Raw genomic sequence first — 15469 nt, 5'->3', positions numbered from 1 at the left:
TGCCTTGCTCACTGAGCTTAATAATTTCCAGCTTTTGATTTAAAGTGAGAGATGTGCAACTCTTCCTTTCACTTGAACACTTAGAGGCCACTGTAGGGTTATTAATTGGCCTAATTTCAATATTGTTTTGTCTCAGGGAACACGGAGACCCAAGGAGAGGGAGAGAGATGGGGGAACAGCCAGTTAGTGAAGCAGTCAGAACACACACAATACTGATTGAGTTCCATATCTTATATGGGTGTGGTTCCTGGTGCCCCAAAACAATTACACCAGTAACATCAAAGATCACTGATTACAGATCACCATAACAAATACAATAATAAGTAAAAAGTTTGAAATATTGCAAGAATTACTGCCAAAACTTGACACAGAGACAGGAAGTGAGCAAATGCTGTTGGAAAAATGGCGCCAAAAGACTTGCTTAATGCAGGGTTGCCACAAACTTTCAATATGTAAAAAATGCAATATCTGTGAAGTGCAATAAAACAAAGTCCAATAAAATGAGGTATGCCTGTATTACAAGTGGGGAGAAAGGACAAAAGCCAAGATATATAGGTGGTATACAGTACATGACATCTTTAGGAGGGTATGTGGTAAATAATTATGGATGGGTAGATGGATTTATCAGAGGATTAATACAGGGAAACAGCAAGTTATAAGATGGGAAGGTTGGAATATGGCCAGATAATTTAGACTCCAAAATATGAAGCAGGGCTTCCCCGGTGGCTCAGTGGTTAAGAATCTGCCTGCCAATGCAGGGGACATGGGTTCCATCCCTGGTCTGGGAAGATCCCACATGCTGTGGAGCAACTAAGCCAGTGCGCCACAACTACTGAACCCGAGTTCTAGAGCCCACGAGCCACAACTACTGAGCCCGAGTTCTAGAGCCCGTGAGCCACAATTACAGAAGCCTGTGTGCCTACAGCCCGTGCTCCGCAACAAGAGAAGCCACCGCAATGAGAAGCCCGTGTACCACAACGAAGAGTAGCCCCCCGCTCTCCGCAACTAGAGAAAGCCCGTGCACAGCAACAAAGACCCAACGCAGCCAAAAATAAATAAATAAATAAGAAGCAAAGGCACCTAAAATCTATCCTGAATACCCAGGCTCTTCAAATAGGAGAATGTAAACCTCATGTGACACTAGAAGGCCCAGAATAAATATAAAGCATCATTCTGGCTCATCAATTTTATTTGAAAATTTGCAGAATTAAGTAATTTAAGTTTTAATTTAAATTTAAAACACTATTTTAAAACATTTATTTAAATTTAATACATTACTTTTATATTAAAAGAAACAGATGTACTATGGAGTGGGATGTAAAATTTGTGCAAATTTTTAAGATAAAACAGGAAACTTCCAAGAAATACTGAGCTTGTGGTGAGCCATGCTACCAGATCCTAGTGGGTGCTCTCATTTACATCCTTTCCTGGCAGTGGAAATACAGTCATGAAAGCGATTTGAGCAAGGTAGTAACAGGACTGAAGTGATGATTTACTTGTACTAATCTAGCAGCAGGATGCAGGCTGGCCTAGAAATGGGGGAGAAGATTAGAAATCTGTATCCTAGCTAAAGAACTATTGCAACAGTCCAGAATAGCAGCTATTAGAATGGAAAGAAACTTGACAAGCTCCATTAAGGAACTTAGTATTTCAACTAATGTAGCAACCTTGCAGTATATTAGAATTGACTGAATGATACTAGACCTTCTTTATATTGAGAGGCAGTTTACTGGTGGTTAAGTACCAACTCTGGTGCCAGAATTCTTAGGTTTAAATTTCAGCTCAGGCACTTACATGCTGTATAACTTTGTACAAACTGTTCTGTTTCTCTACTTCCTCATCTGTGTAATGGGAATAATGACAGTACTACCTACTTCACTGTATTGCTGTGAGGACTAAATGAGTCAATACATGTAAAGCACCTAGAACAGTGCCTGGCACAGTAAACACTATTTAAGTGTTAGCTGCCACAATTACTTTAAAAAAAAACTATTTATATTAACCCTCATCTTTCCTGAGATTTTAAGTTCCAAGGAACTAGGGAGATCTACAGTGTGAGTATATCTTCTCTAATTCTGTGACGGCTCTGGAAAAATCCCTGAATCCTAGAATATCAGCCCAGAGATCCATGAGGGCTTTAAAAACATTATAGGTTGAGCCAGTTCATCAGTATATTTTATACCCTGTTGCCCCTTCGTTACCATTAAAAATATTACCATCAAATTCTCTTACAAATTTTATAACGTATTTTAAAGATGTCCACAGCAAGTGTTTTTGGCTTCTAGTAAGACTAAATTTATTTGATAGAAGATAATTGTTGATACTAAAAAATTGAGAAAAATGTATACCTATCTTCTCAGAATGGGCAAACTCAATGAATTACTATATGTTATGATATGTTATAGTGCACTGGTAGGTTTTATTAGGTTGGACCACATAAAATTGACATATTCAATCATTTTTGACTTACAAAAATGACAAATTCATATGGTTCAGCTTAATATTACCTTAAACGTACTTTGGACAAATAATATATACTTTTATTTTTCTTAAGCAAATTCTACACTTTTCTTTGTTTGTTAAAATAAGCATGGAATGGGACTTCCCTGGTGGTGCAGTGGTTAAGAATCCGCCTGCCAGTGCAGGGGACACCGATTCAAGCCCTGGTCTGGGAAGATCCCACATGCCGCGGAGCAACTAAGCCCGTGCGCCACAACTACTGAGCCTGCACTCTAGAGCCCACGAGCCACAACTACTAAGCCTGTGTGCCACAACTACTGAAGTCCAGGCGCCTAGAGCGTGTGCTCTGCAACAAGAGAAGCCACCGCAATGAGAAGCCACCGCAATGAGAAGTCCACGCACCGCAACAGTAGCCCCCCCTTGCAGCAACTAAAGAAAGCCCGCATGCAGCAACGAAGACCCAACACAGCCAAAAAAAAAAAAAAAAAAAAGCACAGAATGATTTGAACAAACAAGGTCAACAATAGCAAACAAAATCACTCTTATGTAAGATACCAGTCTGGAACTTGCAAAACTCCTCTGTCTTGACCTTTAACCTCTGATTCCTACCCTAGTTCCTGCAGTGCTGTTGTGAGCAGGCTGGCCTTATAGATGTCTCCCTACCAACCTTGCATGTATTAGTCACCAAATGCCTTGCCTTTGTTCTTAATATTGCTTTTAAAAAAATTATTATTGAAGTATAGTTGATTTACAATATTGTGTTAGTTTTAGGTGTACAGCAAAGTGATTCAGTTTTATATGTATATACACATATTTTTCAGATTATTTTCCATTATAGGTTATTACAAGATATTGAATATAGTTCCCTGTGTTATACAGTAAATCACTGTTGCTTATCTATTTTACATAGAGTAGTGTGTATCTGTTAGTTCCATGCTCCTAATTTATCCCCCCCTTTCCCCTTTGGTATGATATCACTTATATGTGGAACCTAAAAAAAATACAAATGAATCTATATACAAAACAGAAACAGACTCATAACTTAGAAACAAACTCATGGGATATTGCTTGGAAAGATTTTCTAGAATGGTAACATTATTCTTCAGAAACTGAAAGGTTTTTGACTATACTAATGAATGAAAAACCAAATTGTTGACTTTCCACTGAATGCATTTTGTAATGTTTTGGGGGATATGCTAAAATTCGGAAGGTCATACTTATTAAAATCAGTAGCAGCTCTAATTATTTGGCTGGCTATCTGCAATCTGGCCATGTGCAATCATTGTTTCATTCTCTGAGACCAACTAAAAATATAAATAGTATCTTCAGACTTAATTTTAATTTTGAACAGCTCTTGTAATATAGCCATAGTATACATAACAATACATAGAATAATACAAAGACACATTATTAGCATATGTTTTAGTGTGATACTTTCATTTTTAGTTTTAAAAGAGTAAGATGAAATGTACCCCAGCTCTTAAAAACCAAACAAACAAAAAACAAACCAGAACTGCTTTAATTCCTGGATATCAAAAGAATCCAATCTAAGTTATACATCTATATGAAGTTAAATGGACTTGATAAAAATTTACATGTCTTTATTAGCAATAGCTATTTATAAACAGCAAGAAACTTGGAGAAAATATTGCCCCAGACTGCTCTGCATGTTTAGTTAGCTTTAAAGGTTAAAGGGCTCTCTGACGGGAGAGGGAGGACTTCACCCTGGATTACTCCAAAAGGAAAATTTTAGAATTAGTAGAAAGACATAGCTAGAAAGCAGTGATTAACTTGGAACAATGTAGAACCTCATAATACTATGAGCAAAGCTCAAATCCAAGCGAATTCCAACCAGCATTTCCCCACCTCCAATTTATTCTTTATGTGATAGAGTAATTTTTTTTCAAAATATAAATCTGAGCATAACATCTGCCGCTAAAAACCTTCAATAGCTTTACATTGTTCATGTACTTAAAAATAAAAATGTCTTCAGATGGTCTTGTAGAGCTACTATGATCCGGTTACTTAATTCCTCTAACAACTTTCTATCCATTGACATCTTTTACCAATTAGTTCACTTTATCTTCTGGACACATTGTCCCTTCAGTGGCTGGTATTCTCTATGTTCCTTCTAGCCATATGGCTTCCTGCTATGCCTTCTGCCTAAAATGCTCTTTCCTTCCCTCTTGACATAGCTAACCCATATTCTACTGGCAATTAACTATAAGACAATATAATTCATTATTATATTGGCCTGTGAATGAAGTGTAATGGGGTGGTTATTCTATTAGGTGTCCCTGTATCTTAGTTACCAGCAATAGAAACCAACTCAGTGTAATTTCAGCAGAAAAATTTATTAAAAGATAGGAAGCATCTCACAGAATTCTCCAGGAAGTCGCAGAATCAGCTTTGGAGGCGACCCAGCCAGAAAAGAGGCAGCAGTGTACAATGCTCCTGCTTGGGAGCTGCAAGCTGGATGCTGCCACTAGAATGACTTTTCTGTTATATTGGACACTGGAAGTAGCTGCCACTGCTAGTACTACTTTCTCTGTAAATGGAGTCTGTGGTCTGTTTTTAAATGTCTCTAGGTTTTGCTTCAAAGATGTTGTGTGTATGCTTGATTGACAGAGTCTTGTTTGTGGAGTCACACTCAATATGTAAGGAAGGCTGAGAAAGTAAACAGTTGGCATTTTAAGTCTTTTAGGTAGGAAATATCTCTAATTCAGAATGCAGGGAACTCTCTGAGCACAGAAAGAGGACCCTACTATTAATTAGCCAAGAGCAACAACATATATCCATTAGATTAAGAATGGAGACAGAATTGACAAAAACTTTTCAGAGAAGGTAATATTTTAGTTGGGTCTCTGTCTCTTGTTTCTGTTGAACAAGATTTTGTCAGGAAATGTGAAAGCAAGTGAAAGGGAAGATGCTGCAAAGAGAGAAAAGAGAACAGCAATGGTTCCTAAGTAGCTTTATGATCAACTAAGGAACTTTTAAAAAACTCATCATCTGTAAAGAATCTGATTCAGTAGATGTGGACTGGGGCCCCACCACCTCACATTATTTTCAGGATATTTTTGCAATTACTTGGTTTAGCATCTCTGAAAGATAAAGCCATGAACATGTGAAGTAAATGATACGTTCGGAGAAAGTAGTAAGTTGCTGGCCCAGTATAAGTAAAGCACAGGCAGAAGATCAGAGATGAGGCAAGACCAGTAAACTATGGCCAAATAGGAAACGTTATAAAAGACTTCCTGAGCAGTTTTAAGTTTATTCTACAGGCCACCAGACATTTTTGAAAATTGGAATAACACTACAGAGAAACCTTTTAACCCTGTATGTGGGTGAAATATTAACACTTCAGTGAACAATAGGAAATGACTAGATATCAATTATTAAACAAAACAGAAAAATTATTACCAAGAAAATGGAATAAAACTGAGCCTTTTTTACATATTGTATGCAGGTGCCTGAAGGCTTAATCAAGCAATAGATCCAGAAGATCTTTTACTCTAGTTTTCTTGGGTGAATTAGAGTGGAGGATTAGTAGCCAATGAAGACTGGGTGGGGAGAAGTGAGAACTCTTCAAATTCTTTAACTCCTTAGAGTCAAACTCTTAAGATTTAACTTCAGAACTCTTAAAATTCTAAAGAACTTGAGACAAAGTTCTTTAAACAGAGTACAGAGCAAAGATCACCTTTTGCCAGGGAGGCTCTGGGAAGAGAATGGTTGCTGGAGAAGGAAGGAGGGCCTGTCCCATCCTGGCTGGCGTAGCCTGGGTTAACTAGGGAATCATCTTCTCTCAGAGAAAGCGGAAAGTTTCCCCTTTGGCTTTGTTACATTGCATATGGATGAAGGCAATAACATGACAAAAACTAAGATTGGCTGTGACCCAGAATTGCTTATTTCCTTTCCTTGTATATGACTTACAAAGTGTCATCTATATAAACAGGTGATCTTAAGTTAGGTTGAGTATCTATTCACACTGTTGGCCATAAGTCTACACATGTATTATTGATATTTGGAGATGCTGTAATTCATTGACATGTAATGTATAAAGTGATTTATGGCATGATGACGTTGATTTCTAGAGCTATACCAATATATTAATAAATTATAAATCACACAGTAATAAAGGTCCTCTGTGAAGAACAGAGAGGTTGATAGGATACCATCCAAAAGTTAATGACCAAGATCCACTTGTGAAATGGATGAGGAGTTCACCAGTGAAACGATCATAACTGGTAAAAATTATAAAAACAAAGACACTGAAAATTTCTGGAAATTGTCCTAAGGGTACAAAGTCAATGAAGAAACATTATGCAAGACAATTTACTAACTCTTGGTAATAACAGTGAGAGTCACTGGCACTTGAATCATGACCCACTCACTCCCTCATCTGTGCCCACCAGCTCAATAAGGAGGAGGGAGGGAGCAAAGCTGTATTGCAGTAAGGAAATGACACCAGATTGTAACTCAAATCCACAAGAACAAACAAAGAGAACCAGAAATGGTAAATAAGAAGGTTAATGTAACAAACTATAAACACACACTTGCTTTCCTTTCTTCTCTTAGCTTCTTAAAAGACATAAAATTATACAAAGTGTTGTTATGTTTGTAACACATATACATGTAAGTGCATAACACTTACAGCACAAAAAGGCAAAAGAGGAAATAGGGCTATATAGAAATAAAATTATCTCATTGCAATTAAGTTAGTAAAATCTGAAGTAGAATCTGATAAGTTAAGGTGTACATGTTAAGTCCAAGAGAAATCACTCAGAAAATAACTTTAAAATATAATGAAAAATCATTAAGGGAACTAAAATATTACATGAGAAAATATTCACTTAATTGAAAAGAAAGCAGTAAAGGAGGAATAGAGGAACAAAAAAAGATATGAGACATACTGAAAACAAAGAATGAAATTTCAGACACAAATCTAAATGTATTAATAACATTAAATGCAAATGGATTAAACAATCTATCAAAAAGCAGAGACTGTCAAATTGGATTAAAAAAACAATATCTAACTATATGCTATAGGTGAGACAGTTTAGATTCAAAGACACAAATAGGTTGAAATTTTTAAAATGGAAAAACACAGCTCATGCAAATGGCAACCAAAGGAAGCTGGATAAAATAGGTTTTAAAACAAAATTGTTATGAAAGATAAAGGACATTTTATAATGATAAAAAGTAGAACCATTGGAAGATATAATAATTATAAACACATATGTATCTAACAACAGAGCCTCAAATTACATGAGGCAAAACTGATAGAACTGAAGGGAAAAATATACAATTCAACAATAATAGTTGGAGTCTTCAATATCCCACTTTCATTAATGGAAGGAACAACTAGGCAGAAGGTCAGCAAGGAAACAAAAGACTTGAATAACACTATAAACCAACCAGTTAGATTCAATAGACATTCATAAAATATTCTACCCAAGAATATCAGAATACACATTCTTCTAAGTGGACACAGAACATTCTCCTGGCTAGACCATATCTTGTGAATAAAAAAAAAAAACCTCAATAAATTTAAAAGGATTGAATCATACAAAGTATGTTCTCCAATCACAACAGAATGAAATAAAAAATCAGTACCAGAAAGAAATTTGGGAAATTAAAAAATATGTAGGGCTTCCCTGGTGGCGCAGTGGTTGAGAGTCTGCCCGTCAATGCAGGGGACACGGGTTCGAGCCCTGGTCTGGGAAGATCCCACATGCCTCGGAGCGACTAGGCCCGTGAGCCACAGCTACTGAGCGTGCACGTCTGGAGCCTGTGCTCCGCAACAGGAGAGGCCGCGATGGTGAGAGGCCCGCGCACCGCGATGAAGGGTGGCCCCCGCTTGCCACAACTGGAGAAAGCCCTCGCACAGAAACGAAGACCCAACACAGCCATAAATAAATAAATAAATAAATAAATAAATAAATAAAAAAAAAATATGTAGATATTAAACAACACATTCTTCAATAATCAGTGGATCAAGAAAGAAATAAAAGAGATATTAGAAAATATTTTAAGATGAATGAAAACAAGATATAATGTACCAAAACATATGGGATGAAGCTAAAGCAGTGCTCAGAGGAAAATTATAAGCACCTATATTAAAAAAGAAGAAAGATCTCAAATCAGTAACCTAACTTTCCACCTTAAGACACCAATAAGAGAAATTAAACTGAAAGAAAGTAGAAGGAAGGAAATAATAAAAATTATAGTGGAAATAAATAAAATGGAGACTAGAAAAAGTAGAGAAGAACAAATAAAACCAAAATTTGGTTCTTTGAAAAGATCAACCAAATTGACAAACCTTTAGCTAGATTAATCAAGAAAAAAAAAAAAAAGACAGAAAAGGCACAAATTGCCAATATCAGAAATGAAAGAGAGGATATTACTGACTTGTAGAAAAAAAAGAATATAAGGGAATACAAAATCAAAAAATTAGATAACTTAGGTGATACAGGCAAATTCCTAAGAGATATAAACTACTACAACTGACTCAAGAAGAAATGTAAAATCTGAATAGACCTGTAACAAGTAAAGTGATTGAATCAGTAATATAAAAACTTCCCACAATGTGTTAATGTAGATTCATCAATATAACAAGTGTACCACTCTGGTGGGGGATGTTGATAATGAAAGATTCACACACGTATAGGGACAGGAGGTTTTATGGGAAATCACTGTATCTTCCCCTCAATTTTTCTGTGAAACTAAAACTGCTCTAAAAAAGTCTTAAAAAAAAACCCTTCCTATATATAAAAGCCTAGGCCCAGATGGATTCGCTGGTGAATTGTTTCAAACATTTAAAGAACAATCAATACCAATTCTTCACAAATTGTTCCAAAAAAACAGAAGAGAAGAGAACACTTCTCCTTTCATTCTGAAGCCATTATTACCCTGATACAAAAATTAGACAAAGACATCACAAGTAAAGAAAACTATAGAACAATATCTCTTATGAATACAGACACAGACATCCTCAACTAAATAGTACCAAACCAAATCCAGCAACATATGAAAAGGATCATACACCATGACTATGTGGAATTTATCTCAGGAATGCAGGGTTCATTTAACATCCAAAAATTAATTAGTGTAATACATCATATCAATAGAATAAAGCCAAAAATCACGTGATCATCTCAATAGATGCAGAATAAGAATTTGACAAAATCTAACACCTCTTCATAATAAAAGTATCCAATAAATTAGAAGGGAACTTCTTTAACTAATAAAAGGCATCTATGAAAAACTCACAGCTTACATCATACCTAATGAAGTAAGAATGAGTGCTTTCCCCTTAGATCAGGAAGAAGACAAAGGATGTCCACTCTCACTACTTTTACTCAACACTGTACTAGAGGTTCTAGCCAAGGAAACTAGGCAAGTAAATGTAATAAAAGGCATCTGGATTGGTAAAAAGTAAAACTATTTGTGTTTCAGATGATATGATCTTATATAAAGAAAATCAAAATAAATTCCCGAAGAAACTATAGAAATTAATAAACAAGTTCAGCAAGGTTACAGGATGCAAGATCAATATACAAAAATCAGCCATATTTCCCTATACTAGCCATGAACAATATGAAATGAAAGGAAGAAAAAATTCCATTTACATATCAAAAGAATAAAATATTTAGAAATATATTTATTAAAAGAAGTGTAAACCTACATTCTCAAAAGTATAAAACATTGTTGAAAAAATTAAAGAAGACAAATAAATGGAAAGACATCTCACGTTCATGGATGAACATAAGCCTTAATATTTTTAGGATGCCAGTATTCCCCAAATTGATCTCTAGATTAATCTCTATCAAAATTACAGCTGGCTTCTTTAAAGAAATTCACAAGCTGAACTTAAAATTCATATGGAAATTCAAGGGAACCAGAATAGCTAGAGTAAAGAAAAACAAGAACAAAGTTGGAGTACTCATACTTTCTTATTTCAAACACCACATAACTATAGTATTTAAAAAAAGAAATGGTGCTATGACAACTGGATACTCACATTAAAAAAATAAATGAAGTTGGGTATGTTTCTTATACCATACACAAAAATAGATCAGAATAGATCTTAGACCTAAATGTACAAGCTAAAAGTATAAAACTCTTAGAAGAAAATATAGGAATAAATTTTTGTGATCTTTGGTTAGGCAGCCTTCTTAGATACGATACCAAAATCACAAGTGATAAAGAAAGAATAAGTTGTACATGATCAAAATTAAAACTTCTGTGCTTCACAAGAATGAATTTATATTTAGAATATATAAAGAACTCTTAAAACAATAATAAAGACAACTTGAAAGCAGGTAAAGCATCTGAATAGACATTTCTTTAAGAAGATATACAAATGGTCAATAAGCACAAGAGAAGATTCTCAACATCATTTGACATTAGGGAAATACACAACACCACAATCAGGTACCACTTTACATCCATTAGGATGGTAATAACAAAATAAAAAAGATACTAGCAAGCACTGACAAAGATATGAAGAAAGTGAAAGCCTCATACACCCTTGGTAGGCTACAAAATGGTGCAGCCACTTTGGAAAACAGCCTCATAGTTCCTCAAATGTTAAAAATAGAGATACCATATAACTCAGTAATTCCACACCTAGTTATATACCAAAGAGCAATAAGAACATATGGTCACACAAACACTTGTACATAAAGGCTTAAAGCAGCATTATTCATAATAGCTAAAAAGTAGAAACCACCTAAATGTTCATCAACTGATGAATGGATAAATAAAAATGGGTATATACACAAATGGAATATTACTCGGTAATGAAAAGGAACAAATTAATGATATATGCTACAAAATGAACATTAAAAATATTGTGCCTAGTGAAAGAAACCAGTCACAAAAGACCACATATTATATAATTCCAGTTTTAAGAAATTCCAGAATAGGAAAATCTATGGGGACAAAAAGCAGATTACTGGTTGCCTAGGGTGGGCCAATGGGGGGAACATAACTTGGGGGGAATGAGGAGTTATTGCTAATGGGTATAGATTTCTTCTTGGAGTGAGGAAAATGTTCTAAAATTCATTGTAGTGAAGGTTGTACAACTGTGTGTATATACTAAAAAACAATGAATTATATAATTTAATTGGGTTGATTGTATTAGATATGAATTATATGTCAATAAAGCTATAACATACTAAAACACTGAATTACATAATTTAATTGGGTGGATTGTATGATATATGAATTACATGTCAATAAAGCCGTTACATATATTTTAAAAAGTTAATGGCCCAACTATACTAGTATGTGCAAATTATAAACAACAATGCCTGAACTAGAACTCTGATATGAGTTGAGTTTCAGAAAATGAAGTTTTGTGTCTGCGATCTGAACCACCCATGTCAGTGACATTAAACAATACACGAGAAAGATTAAGAGTAGTCCATCTCAAATAGAGGTAAAGCTTTCCTTTGGTAGTTCACTAGTCTGTTTCTTAAAACATGAGGTTAAAACATGAGGTTGGACTCAGCATACATAATTAGGTGAAAGCTACAAGGGGCAATTCTATCTGGTTTCATAAGAAGGAAATGAAGAGTAAATAATGGGTAGTAAGGGCAGGAGTCTGGAAGTTGCCACACTGAAATGGGCAGGCATTTGGCTTAGTCTCTGATAAATCAAAAGAAGGCCTGTAAGTACCCATTGTATAGTACAGGGAACTCTACTCAATACTCTGTAATGATCTATATGTATAAATGATTCACTTTGCTGTACAGCAGAAACTAACACAACATTGTAAATCAACTATACTCCAATAAAAATTTCTATATATACATATAAGATATATATAAATGAATGTATACATACATAAATATAAATATAAATATAAATATAAATATAAATATAAATATATATATATATATATATATATATATATATATATATATGAGAGAGAAGGCCAGATGAGAAAAGGAGTCTGATGATCTGCATTGAGGCCTCTTTCATTTGGAAGGAGGAAGAGTCATGGTGGAATGACTGTGAATTTGATCAGGTCCTCAGTGTTTTAAAGTAGTTCTAGTTTTCCTTTTTTATTTTGAAGTTCCTAAAAACTATTAAAAGGCAGGGTTCTCATTTTTTAAAAGTATGTCTTTCCCCAAAGAGATATGATTTAAGTATTGCTTCTTAGATTAAAAAAAAAAAAAAGCAGCTTGTTTTTGCATTCTAAAAATAATACATGATTTTTATAGGATTATTAGAGAATACAAATAAGTCTAAGAAAGAAAACAGTTCTACCACTCAAAGACAAATCACTGTTAAATTGTTAGGTTTTTTTTGCATAGCTTCTTCCATTTTCCCCTATGTATTTCTTTTGTAAAGCAGTGATAATAGTATACGTAAATTTTATACGTTTTTTAACAAAAAAGTCAATGTTTCAAATTCCTTGCAAACATTATTTATAATAACATCATATTATTGCACTGTAATGTGCCTATTACCATTCACTCTTATTATTTAGGTTTTTTCCAAAGTTGATTATTATAAATAATATTACAGTTTCCTTAGAATAATGCTTTTTCTATACTTCTTTAGAATAGATTTTTAGAAATTGGGTCAAAGGATAATAATATCTTTAGGCTTCTGGTATACATATATATCTTAATTGCTTTCCAAGAGTTGTACCAATTTACATCCACCAGCAGTGTCAGAAAATACTTGTTTCTGAACACCTTCACGAACACATCATCTCACCCTCATAAATGCTATCCTCTTAGAAAGTCTTTAGAGCATGAATCTGCAATTCTACTCACAACGCATATTAGAAGAATTCATTATAAGTTTAGTAATGGGGTATTGGTTAAAATTTGCTATAAAGGCTTTTTGTAGTTTCGCAAAAGTATTGTACCCACCCATACATTAAATAGGAATCAAGTTAATTTTTCTTATTCTGGAAAAGAATGGGTTTGTATCAGCCAAATCAAATAAACATTTTGGCTGTGTCTACCATTAACAAGGTGTAATAATAGAAATTGGAGAGTATGATGGATTATAAGAAGCTTAGAGTTTGGTTGGAAAGGTATAAGCACAAAAGTAGTTCAGTAACAATATAAGATTTAAATAAGTTTCAGAAAATAGCAGAAGAGTTGTTCATGGTTGGCATAAAATTATCTGTCAAAGGAGCAATATGGAGAATGAAACTTCTAGTTCACAGGAAAGAGAAATCACTTAAGGTTAGAATGAGATTTATTTGCTAATCAAAGAACTTACTACATATATAGGAAACCTAGAAAAGTCTTCGTCTTAACATTATTCAAAAGTCTTTGAACAATACATGTCAGAATTTTTAAAGTTCTGTTTAATTAGTGTTTTATAACATTTGGCCATTATAGCCCCCATTTCTAGATTACCGTTCTTTCATTTTTTTAATTTCTACTTTAAGACTCACTTCTAACAAATTAGATTGTGACAGATTAACTAAATTCATCCTTGCAGTGAGTGGTTAACTGCACGTGTGGTTCATCTAGTTCTGTCATCAGGGCTTTCTTTTCCTTGGTATGGATTTGTCCTTGGAGCATCTACTGTAATGCAGTAGTGAGTCACCTGGTGCTACGTTCTTTTGTCTAATATCTATTACATAGAAAAATATTTTTCTTGGCTGGTAGAATATTATTCATGCTAAATGAATATCAGTATCAACACTGGCAGCCTAGTTTAACCAATGCTATGAATGAATTTCCATCTTATTACTTTGAAGAAATCAATTCACTTTTTTCAAAGTCCAAAGGTTACACACACACACACACACACACATTTATTTTTATGGTACTTAAAGAAATATATAGTTGATGAGTTTATGTCAGATAGGAAGCTTTTACATTAAACTCAAAAAACTTCAGAATCTGCCACCCAGAAAGGCACAGTTCCATATCCAGAAGACGAAAGACCCAACAGAGTTCCCATTATCTGAATATTCATCACCCAAGCAAAAGTTCTCACACCATAAAATACTGACTAATGCATGCATCACTCACTAACTGTTCCCTACTCAAATATTCTTCCCAGCTCAACACCAAAGAGCCTGTCCTTACCCATCATGATGAAAGTTCTGCTGGTCAATCTTTCCTTAATCACTGGATGATGTAAATGTATATGTTCTTTGGGATGCTATTTATGGCTATAAATAATGTAATGCAAATTGACTCAAAGTCAATACTGGGAAAAATGCAGAATTTCATGAGGTTAATGAAAGTGATATTTGAATACTACTCAAATCATACATAAAGCCAGTTATACAGTTAAAATGAAATAGAGAAAATGGATGATGATTCAATGGGTGTTACAAAGGAGAATAATTTGAATATCAAAGGATTAGAGAGGGCATTGGGAAAATTGAAAAAACGCTCAATATTTTTGTAAGAAAGGAATCTTTTAAAAAGCATGCTAGGAAGTTAAACATTAAGGACAGAATGTCATATTGTGTTATCAACTGTGTTAGACATCAGAAAAAAGAAAAAAATGTTATTCACTCTTCGTTGATTTTTGTTATTCCCACAGTTAAAATTATAACCTGTCTTTAAATAGCCTTTGGTTTAATACTTTTCATAATAAAGTCTTACTAAACCTTCCCTCTTCACTCCTATGCCCCAACTATTTACCATAAACCTTTAGTTCCTATTTCATTTAAATTTCTCATCCTGGTACCAATTATTCTTAGATAACAATAATAATACAGGACAAGTCATGAAAAGAATTTTGATTTTTAAAAATGAATAAAACCAGATTTAAGTGAATTTCTTTTTAACAGAGATGTGAACCTTAATTAAGTGTTCTCATAAACAAAGCATTCCACAGTTCTGGTACAGTGCAAAGAAAGCAATGTCCATAATCTTCAATCTTTGCTTATACCATGAGACATTTTAAGAGTATAGGGAGGAGGAGCTTCAAGATGGCAGAAGAGTAAGGCATAGAGATCATCTTCTTCCCCACAAATACATCAGAAATACATCTACATCTGGAACAACTCCTACAG

The 15469-nt window shown here is 34.3% G+C and overlaps 1 protein-coding gene across 15 annotated transcripts in view; it reads right to left on the bottom strand.

Annotated features, from left to right (window-relative positions):
• The window catches only part of MBD5 (methyl-CpG binding domain protein 5), a 413153-nt gene that overhangs the window by 154380 nt on the left and 243304 nt on the right, over nucleotides 1-15469 (bottom strand). The gene's annotated exons all lie outside the window — the stretch shown is intronic.

Source organism: Balaenoptera ricei, chromosome 7 (genome assembly GCF_028023285.1).
Source record: "Balaenoptera ricei isolate mBalRic1 chromosome 7, mBalRic1.hap2, whole genome shotgun sequence".
Lineage (NCBI taxonomy): Eukaryota > Metazoa > Chordata > Mammalia > Artiodactyla > Balaenopteridae > Balaenoptera > Balaenoptera ricei.
The sequence above is the reverse complement of the archived record's forward strand: the minus strand, read 5'-3'. Positions and strand labels throughout refer to the sequence as shown.